This window comes from Mustelus asterias, chromosome 7 (genome assembly GCF_964213995.1).
Source record: "Mustelus asterias chromosome 7, sMusAst1.hap1.1, whole genome shotgun sequence".
NCBI lineage: Eukaryota > Metazoa > Chordata > Chondrichthyes > Carcharhiniformes > Triakidae > Mustelus > Mustelus asterias.
The window spans coordinates 95,479,301-95,490,531 of record NC_135807.1 but is presented as its reverse complement, the minus strand read 5'-3'; positions in this window follow the sequence as shown (position 1 = coordinate 95,490,531).

Sequence of the window (11,231 nt, the reverse complement as noted above, 5' to 3'; positions counted from 1 at the left end):
TGCCCCAAATTGGCCACAATACTCTAACTGAGGCCCAATCAATGTTTTGTAAAGATTTAAAATAACTTCCTTGCTTTTATACTCAGTCCTTTGATATCCAGTACATGTCCTCATGTATTAGCTTAAATGTAAGTTGTTCATCCACAGTGGGTGTACATAACCAAATCCCAATTTGTCATTATTTCACATACACATACTTATTAGCAAGTGGTCCTCAAATAATGCTCCAGACAGGAGTACTGGCTTATTTTTGTTATTGTGCTCAATTATGGCTACTCCCCAGGCACCTAGTCTAAAAATCACATCCGTTTGCTCAGTATCAAACTACATGATGCAATTACTCATATGCAATAGACAGCTGAATTACTGCGAGTATTATCATGGACTTCACCGTGATATTCCTTTAGTTGATGTGAAGGAACAGTTATGATGCATTTAAAAATGAGCAAGAGCTAAATAATTATTGTGACACCATTTTCCCAGCGGAAGTCAATGGCTAGATTGTTAGTGCATTGGAGATGGAAATCACTATTTTTGCTCGAGCTGAAAGTAATATTTAGACGTTTTAAACTGGCAAAGTAGTGGTAATGCCCATTTATGAAGCATTGAATGATTTAATCAACAATTTTCTTATTATCATTTAAAAAAGGAATACTGTTGCAATGAATGGACTTCTGAAACCGTACCAAACTTGAAGCTACCCAATAACCTTTCACAAACATGTTATCTGTTCTCAGTTCTGTTCCTGTCCATTATTGGTTCTTCGTTCTGGGTTCTAAAGGTCAAGGTATATCGTGCTAGTTCATGCTAAACATCCTGTTCTGTTTGTTGCCCACCAGAACCTTTCTAAACAGTTTGTATTGGAAAGCACTATATCTGATTCAGTTTTACTAAACGCTCAATGGTAGAAATGTTTTCAAAGAAATATTTTTAATGAATGTATACTCAAACACAAACCAAGACGACAGCAAAACGCTTAGATGTGATCACTGTTGTTGCTGATCCTGGTTATGTAAGGCAGGAACAGTTGAGTATTGATAAAATAATGTAACAGGCAAGTGGTTTATAACCGAAATGAAAATAAATGTGCTTAATGCAGTTTAAGATCCTTTAACAGTCCCCAGTCTGTCTCTGTAGCCTCATAGAAAATGTTCAATATTAAATTTGGGTTGTGTTTTAAAGCAAAATTAGTTATAAATTTTGGATAAGTTTAAAGTTACATTGACACATGCAGAGAGGAAGGAAACATGCAGTTAGGGGCTTATGACACTATTTACCAGTGTGTCAGGCACAAACTGCGAGACTGAACTGCCAACTTGGCTTACTCTGTGCCTGTCAGTAATTAAGTAATTCCTGTTTTTGTATCAAGAGGAGAAAGATGATCGGTCTAGTGAAACAAGACCACTCCAAATAAGTTACTTTTAGCCAAAAGGGCAGACATGAATAATCTCCTACTGGACAAAACGAGAAGTTGGAGATTTGATATCTCCCTCTGGTGTTCTTAATTTTGATTATAGGAAAACATTTGTAACTACCTGATAATGTAGATTAAATGTTATACTGACGTCATGCTCAGCTGGATACTTTTAGTCTTCTGAAATTTATTTCACAAAATATTTGTTTTGTTATCAATTAACCTTGAAACTTGCAATTTAATATTCAACTCTTCCCAATTATCAACATTAACTTTCTGTTCTGTTTACTACCAAAAGTAATTCTTTGCTTTAACAATGTATGCTTAATGCCATCCTTGTAGTTGGGAAACTCTAAAAATTGTGCATATGACCTGATATTCAGGACAGTATAAAACAACTGAAACATGTACTATGTGAAGTGTGCAAAAATATTCAAATACCTGAAATTCAAACACATGCATGTTAATTTAATAGCTAAAAACTGTCTGTGATGGTGATATTGCAGAAACAACCTCTTTATATGTACATTTTTCATGTGATGTTCCATAATTTTAAAGTTCATAATGCAAAATTGATAGTATATGAACACATATATCTTACCAACTTGACTGAGTAAAGGGTCACAATTTTGCTGTTATAGTGATGTTTTTATTTATTATTTCTAATATGATATTTAATTAAACATTTGGACATTTTAAAACCTGCTATGAAAATGCTGGATACATATTTATTTTCACCATGATAGTATTAATTTGAATTATTTTTGGGCATATGCCACATTGTCCTGTAATCTTGCTGAATCGTCCTTGTTTGGCTATCTATTTCCGAAAGGAGACAATTTGAACTTTTCTCACCTCCAACAAATACTTGGAACTCTTTCACTGAAATATTCAGAAACTCTTTCTATCTTTTGTCAGTAACAGAGTTCTAGACAATTAACTAACTGCTGCCATCAAACTCATTCTCAATGTAATTATGCATATTTATTATGCATAGATGTTAAGCATTCCAAAAAAGCCAATATTATAATTCTACATTAAGATGGGTAAAATATCATCTAAAATGGTGAGCAGATATTATTTATTAAGGTACTTCACCTGCTTTTGAGGGAGGCACTTTAAGGTCTCAAGATGTTTGAGTTACAGAAATGTTAAGTAACACCCTTTAGAATTCAAGGGATGGGAGAGTCACAGCTCAGGGATACAGCTTAAAAGCAGCAATATTCTGTTTAGCAACAGTATGAACAGATCAGCAACTACTACTTTTATAGTGCCATTAAGGTAATAAAACCTTCCAAGGCACTTCATTGGAGCATTATGAAAAACATAGTATGACACCAAGCCATATCAGGAGATATTTGATCAGATAACCTAAAGCTTGATCAGAGGTAGGTTGTAAGGAGTATTTTAAAGGAGGAAAGCAAGGTTTTGATTTGATTTATTATTGTCACATGTATTAGTACAGTGTGGCCCCGTCATAACGCGATGGTTGGGATCCATAAAATATTATCGTGAAAAAAGCAGGGTTGCGCTAAATCGGGGTTCAAGAAAATCAGCGTTCAAACTTACCCAATGTTGACCTAACATCCTAAAACACCCCTATTATCACCCTATTTGGCCTGTTTTTTGCACGTTTATCATCTGGCAAGTAAATTACTTTTTAATTAAAGAATTCCGCGAATAAATCATTGTTGTTACAGTAGAAATTAAAACAAATTAATTTTTAGTAAAGCTTTTTAATAAACAAAACAACAAGTTTATTTCTTAAAAAAGTGATCGAGTGTTCCTTGCTTGAACGTAGCATTTCGCTGGCTGCGAGCCGGTGCTATAGTTACGTTACGGACGATCTCGGCGTCCGTCAGATGCTCATATGTTGGGCATTTGTCGTCGGCAGAGTGCCACTGCTGTAGCTCCTCTTTGCTGCATTCAGACAGCTTCTCTGCCTCACGCACATCTTCCTCTGTGAAGCCGTACAAATCTGACTCGTCATCATCTTCCATGGTGGATTGGCATGATGAAAAGACTGGCTGCAGACCCTTTTCCCAGAATTCCTCTACACATGACGAGCTGACTGGTGGAGCATGATGGAAACAGCGGGGCGAGTGAGATTTGCCAATCATGAGCGGGAAAAAAAAGGGGTTCAATGATTCATCGCGTTATATCTGAATTTGCGCTAAATCGGGGTGTGCAAAATCAGGGTTCCACTGTATACAGTGAGAAGTATTGTTTCTTGCACGCTATACAGACAAAACATACCGTTCATAGAGAAGGAAACGAGAGAATGCAGAATGTAGTGTTACAATTATAGCTAGATTGTAGAGAAAGATCAACTTAATGAAAGGTAGGTCCATTCAAAAGTCTGACAGCAGCAAGGAAGAAGCTGTTCTTGAGTCGGTTGGGACGTGACCTCAGAGTTTTGTATCTTTTTCCTGATGGAAGAAGGTGGAAGAGAGAATGTCTGGGGTGCATAGGGTCCTTAATTATGCTGGCTGCTTTGCCGAGGCAGCGGGAAGTGTAGGCAGAGTCAATGGATGGGAGGCTGGTTTGCGTGATGGATTGGGCTACATTCGGGACCTTTTGTAGTTCCTTGCGGTCTTGGGCAGAGCAGGAGCCATACCAAGCTGTGATACAGCCAGAAAGAATGCTTTCTATGGTGCATCTGTAAAAGTTGGTGAGAGTCGTAGCTGACATGCCATAGTTCCCTAGTCTTCTGAGAAAGTAGAGGCGTTGGTGGACTTTCTTAACTATAGTGTCAGCATAGGTGTATGCTGTGGAGTGATTGTCCACAGAGTCTCTGTGGGTGGAAGTTCGGAGTGGGAAGGGGTCGATCACTTTGCTGGGAGTTTTCTATAGGCCGCCCAATAGTAACAGGGAGGTGGAGGAGCAGATAGGGAAACAGATCCTGGAGAGATGCAGTAATAGCAGAGTTGTTGTGATGGGAGACTTTAATTTCCCAAACATAGATTGGAATATCCCGAGGGAAAGAGGATTGGATGGGGAGGAGTTCATTAGGTGTGTTCAGGAGGGTTTCCTGACACAGTATGTGGACAAGCCTACAAGAGGAGAGGCTGTACTTGATCTGATACTGACCAATGAACCTGGACAGGTGTCAGATCTCTCAGTGGGAGCATCTTGGGGATAGCGATCATAACCCTATCTCCTTTATGCTTGCATTGGAAAAAGAGAGGATCAGGCAAGCTAGGAAACCGTTTATATGGAGTAAGGGGAAATATGAAAACATAAGGCAGCAAATTAGAGGAGTAAATTGGAAGGAGGTATTCTCAGAGAAGTGTACTGAAGAGAGGTGGCAGTTTTTCAAGGAATGTCTGTCTAGAGTTCTACAGGACAACGTTCCGAGCAGACAGGGAGGTGTTGGTAGGTTAAAGGAACCGTGGTGCACGAAAGCTGTGCAGGACCTCGTCGAGAAGAAAAGGAAAGCATACAAAAGGCTCAGAGAGCTTGGCGAAGATAGGGATCTAGATGGGTATCCAGCTTGTAGGAAGGAAATTAGGAGAGCCAGAAGGGGCCACGAGAAGGCCTTGGCAGGTAGAATGATAGAATCCCTACAGTACAGAAAGAGGCCATTCGGTCCATCGCGTCTGCACCGACCACAATCCCACCCAGGCCCTACCCCCATATCCCTACATATTTTACCCACTAATCCCTCTAACCTACGCATCTCAGGGGCAATTTTAGCATGGCCAATCGACCTAAGCCGGTAGGATTAAGGAAAACTCTAAGGCGTTCTATAAATATGTGAAGAGTAAAAGGATGAGACGTGAAGGAATAGGGCCTATAAAAGGTGAAGGCGGGAAAGTCTGTACGGAACCAGTAGAAATGGCAGAGGTGCTTAATGAGTATTTTGCCTCGGTTTTCACAGAGGAGAAGGACCTGGGTGGATGTACTGCAGGCTTGCGGTGGACTGAAAAGATTGAGTATGTGGACTTTAACAAAGAGGTTGTGCTGGAATCTTTGAATGGCATCAAGATAGAAAAGTCGCCGGGTCCGGATGGGATGTACCCCAGGTTACTGTGGGAGGCGAGGGAAGAGATTGCAGAGCCTCTGGCGATGACCTTTGCTTCGTCGATGGAGACGGGAAAGGTGTCGGAGGATTGCGGATGTGGTTCCTATTTTCAAGAAGGGGAATAGGGATAGCCCAGGAAATTACCGACCGGTGAGTCTAACCTCAGTGGTTGGTAAGCTGATGGAGAAGATCCTGAGGGACAAGATTTATGAGCATTTAGGGAAGTTTAGTATCCTCAAGAATACTCAGCATGGCTTTGTCAAAGGCAGATCATGCCTTACGAGCCTGGTGGAGTTCTTCGAAAATGTGACTAAACACATTGACGAAGGGAAAGCGGTAGATGTGGTTTATATAAATTTTAGCAAGGCGTTCGATAAGGTCCCCCATGCAAGGCTTCTAGAAAAAGTGAGAGGGCATGGGATCCAAGGGGCTGCTGCCCTGTGGATCCAGAACTGGCTTGCCCAAAGGAGGCAGAGAGTGGGTATAGATGGGTCTTTTTCTAAATGGAGGTCGGTCACCAGTGGTGTGCCCCAGGGATCTGTTCTGGGACCCTTGCTGTTTGTCATTTTCATAAATGACCTGGATGAGGAAGTGGAGGGATGGGTTGGTAAGTTTGCCGACGACACGAAGGTTGGTGGGGTTGTGGATAGTCTGGAGGGATGTCAGAAGTTACAGAGGGACATAGATAGGATGCAAGACTGGGCGGAGAAGTGGCAGATGGACTTCAACCCAAATAAATGCGTAGTGGTCCATTTTGACAAGTCAAATGGGATGACGGAGTACAATATAAAGGGAAAGACTCTTAGTACTGTAGAGGATCAGAAGGACCTTGGGGTCCGGGTCCATAGGACTCTAAAATCGGCCCCGCAGGTGGAGGAGGTGGTTAAGAAGGCATATGGTGTGCTGGCCTTTATCAATCGAGGGATTGAGTTTAGGAGTCCGGGGATAATGATGCAGCTATATAAGACCCGCGTCAGACCCCACTTGGAGTACTGTGCTCAGTTCTGGTCACCTCATTACAAGAAGGATGTGGAAAAGATTGAAAGGGTGCAGAGGAGATTTACAAGGATGTTGCCTGGATTGAGTGGCATGCCTTATGAGGATAGGCTGAGGGAGCTCGGTCTTTTCTCCTTGGAGAGACGTAGGATGAGAGGAGACCTAATAGAGGTATATAAGATGTTGCAAGGCATAGATCGGGTGGACTCTCAGAGGCTTTTTCCCAGGGTGGAAATGGCTGCTATGAGAGGACACAGGTTTAAGGTGCTGGGGGGTAGGTACAGGGGAAATGTTGGGGGGAAGTTTTTCACACAGAGGGTGGTGGGCGAGTGGAATCGGCTGCCGTCAGTGGTGGTGGAGACAAACTCAATAGGGTCTTTTAAGAGCCTCCTGGATGAGTGCATGGGACTTAATAGGATGGAGGGTTATAGGTAGGCCTAAAAGGTAGGGATATGTTCGGGACAACTTGTGGGGCCGAAGGGCCTGTTTTGCGCTGTAGTTTTCTATGTTCTATGTTTCATGGGGTACCAGGGCAGGCTGTTGGTGATTTGGGCACCTTAGAGAGGCAGAGGGGTGTAGGTAAGTTACTCCAGAGCTTGCAACCTTGGCACTAATAAAGTAATTAAAATTGGGGATGCATAAGAAGACTGAATTAGAGGAGGTTGTGGGATTGGAGAAGATTGCTGAGACAGGGTGTGGCGAGGGCATGACGGGGTTTGAAAACAAGGATGAGAATCTTAAAAATCAAGCTGTTGTTTGACTGAGAGTAAATGTCAGTCAATGAACCCATGTGTGATGGGGGAACAGAACTTGATGTGAATTAAGACATGGGCGGATTATCTCAAGTTAATGGAGGCTAGAATATCAGAGGCCAGCCAGGAGTATGTTAGAATGATCAAAGCTAGAGGTAGTGAAAACAAGAATGAGAGTTTCAGCAGCAAATCAGCTGAGATGGGTGAAGTTTGATTACATGGAGATGGCAATAGACAGTCTTAGTCATGGCACAGATATATGGTCAGAAGCTGATATCAGCGTTAAATATGACACCAAGGTTACAAACAGACTGGCTTAATCCTACTAGACTGTTGCCAGGGAGATAGCTGGAGTCATTAGCTAGAGGAGCGTTTGGAACAGGGACATAAAGCAATGGCTTATTCTTTCCAATACAGTAAACTTGGTGTTATCCAGCATTCTGCCAACTGGAATTCTCTACTAACTGGAATTTCAGATGTTCCCCTAATATCAATTATCATTTTACAAACTGGAAACTGTGACAGACTTACCCACATCTCAAACCAGTATACTCTATTATTTTGTACTTTGTTTTAATGTAGGGTTGAAGATTTTGAAGTAAAATTAATGCTGTTCTTTGCTTTCCTACATTGCATCATGTTACCAGTATTGTGCTGTACACCATTGGTAAATATTCAGCATTTGGGATTAACCATTCCCCTTGCATGCCAGATAATAACGATTTTGCTGGATTTAATTGGAGAAAATTTCTGCTCATTCCGTGCTGGATGTCAGATAAGCAATCTGATAATTTCGCAACAGAGAAAGCTGAGAGAGGAGGTGCTGAAGTAAAACTGGGCATGGTCAGCATTGATGCTTTCGGATGATGTCACTGAAGGGCAGCTTGTAGGTGAGAAATAGGAGGGGCCAAGGATAGATCTTTGGGGGACACCAGAGGAGGAAAAGAAACTATTGCAAGTGATTCTCTGATTATGATTTGATGGATAAAAATGGAACTGGGTGAGAGCAGTCTCACCTAACTGAACAACAGTGAAGAGGTGTTGGAGGAGGATGACGTGGTCAGTCATTGGAATCAAAGGCTGCAGACAGGCCAAGAAGGGAAAGATTACCTTTGTCACAGTCACATCACATTGGATCTCATTTCTGATTTTGATAAGAGCTGTTTTGAGACTGTGGCAGAGGTGAAAGTCTGATTTGAGTATAGAACATAGAACATAGAACATTACAGCGCAGAACAGGCCCTTCGGCCCACGATGTTGCACCGACCAGTTAAAAAAAAAAACTGTGACCCTCCAACCTAAACCAATTTCTTTTCGTCCATGAACCTATCTACGGATCTCTTAAACGCCCCCAAACTAGGCGCATTTACTACTGATGCTGGCAGGGCATTCCAATCCCTCACCACCCTCTGGGTAAAGAACCTACCCCTGACATCGGTTCTATAACTACCCCCCCTCAATTTAAAGCCATGCCCCCTCGTGCTGGATTTCTCCATCAGAGGAAAAAGGCTATCACTATCCACCCTATCTAAACCTCTAATCATCTTATATGTTTCAATAAGATCCCCTCTTAGCCGCCGCCTTTCCAGCGAAAACAATCCCAAATCCCTCAGCCTCTCCTCATAGGATCTCCCCTCCATACCAGGCAACATCCTGGTAAACCTCCTCTGCACCCTCTCCAAAGCCTCCACATCCTTCCTGTAATGTGGGGACCAGAACTGCACACAGTACTCCAAGTGCGGCCGCACCAGAGTTGTGTACAGTTGCAACATAACGCTACGACTCCTAAATTCAATCCCCCTACCAATAAACGCCAAGACACCATATGCCTTCTTAACAACCTTATCTACTTGATTCCCAACTTTCAGGGATCTATGCACACATACACCTAGATCCCTCTGCTCCTCCACACTATTCAAAGTCCTCCCGTTAGCCCTATACTCAACACATCTGTTATTCCTACCAAAGTGAATTACCTCACACTTCTCCGCATTAAACTCCATCCGCCACCTCTCGGCCCAACTTTGCAACCTGTCTAAGTCTTCCTGCAAACTACGACACCCTTCCTCACTGTCTACCACACCACCGACTTTGGTGTCATCAGCAAATTTGCTAATCCACCCAACTATACCCTCATCCAGATCATTAATAAATATTACAAACAGCAGTGGCCCCAAAACAGATCCCTGAGGTACACCACTTGTAACCGCACTCCATGATGAATATTTACTATCAACCACCACCCTCTGTTTCCTATCCGCTAGCCAATTCCTGATCCAATTTCCTAGATCACCCCCAATCCCATACATCTGCATTTTCTGCAGAAGCCTACCATGGTGAACCTTATCAAACGCCTTACTAAAATCCATATATACCACGTCCACTGCCTTGCCCCCATCCACCTCCTTGGTCACTTTCTCAAAAAACTCAATTAGGTTAGTAAGGCACGACCTACCTGCCACAAAACCATGCTGACTATCACCTATCAATTCATTACTCTCCAAATAACTATAAATCCTATCCCTTATAATTTTTTCCAACATCTTGCCGACAACAGAAGTGAGACTCACCGGTCTATAATTCCCGGGGAAGTCTCTGTTCCCCTTCTTAAACAATGGGACAACATTCGCTAACCTCCAATCTTCTGGTACTATACCAGAGGCCAAACATGAAGATCTGGGAAAGTTTAGAGTAGATGTAAGCAACAATATGTTCAAGGACTTGAAAGAGGAAAGGGAGGTTGGGGAAAGGAGTGTCTGGTCTTCTCGATTATAACTACCATCCCCTATCAGTGTCTCCTGGTCACACTTTAATTATTAAAGGTCTATTGCAAAATCTGATTATGTTTATCTATGATATGCACCTATCCATGAATTCAATCGTTTTCAAAGTTATAACAGTAGCGACCAACTCTCGTGTTTAACTCTATAGCTTCAATTTGCCTGCCACTGATTCTAAACACGTGAATAAATCGGATTTGGTAAAAATGCGGAAAATATCTCCCCTTAAGTAAGCAAAACAAGGTCTGTGAAACACGGTAGCAAACAAGTGTAACCAGTAAGTAATTTATTTCCTTAACTATTCGCTGCTGCTCCTTCTCCAAGTTACCGATTGGGAAGAGTTAGCAGTTCACTTCCCTTCAGAATCTTTTATGTCGTTCCTCTACCCCGTCAGAAACTTGAGCAAGAGCTGTGCCCAAGTATCGGTTCCAGCATTAGAAAGGCACTGGGATTTTACACAGCTCACAACGCAAACATAAACACAGCAGTTATTTCAAATGCTTCTGTGTTAATTTGGGGCATTATTACAAATGTTCTACCAACGCAACTGCACAAATAAGATTTTAAGACAGTATAATACATAGATTATTTATAAATAATTACATAATTTAGAATTGTTTACATGAACGGGAGCAACATTTATTCAAGTTGAGCAGCAGCTGGGATGAATGTCGGTTGTGGGCTTTCAGGGAAGTTGTCGAGGTGAGGGGCAAGAGGCGCAGAAGAAATGCTCAGATTGTGTCAGAAGTGAGATATCTTAATCATCAGGAGAGGCTGGAGAACCTCTGACTTGTTTTGGTGCAGGGAGCAGTTTTCAAGGATATCTGGCAGAGGTGTTGAAAATCAGAAGGGATTTTGATAGCTGCGAAAATAAATCGGGGGTCATCATTCTTAGTCATTCTCAGAAGTTTAGATACTTTTGTGTGGTGATTGTTAGGATATATAATGTCAAAATCCATGGTAGAGACAGGATCCCTCTTAACTTCTAAAAGGGAACTCGATAATAATTCGAAGAGAAAGCTGGGCAGTGGAACTCAGTAGATAGATCTAGGAGAGAGGGATATACAGCATAACTTTTACTGGCGACTTTGAATCAATGGCCTCCCACTAATTTCAGGGAAATTGTTTATGCAAAAGCTCAACCCAGACGATTAATGGTAAATTGTAGGATTTAACAATATCTAGTGAGCTGAATGATGTTTGAAGACCAGCAATTATTCATTCAGTTCACCTTCGCAACCTTCTTGATAAGTTTAGGTGGTTGG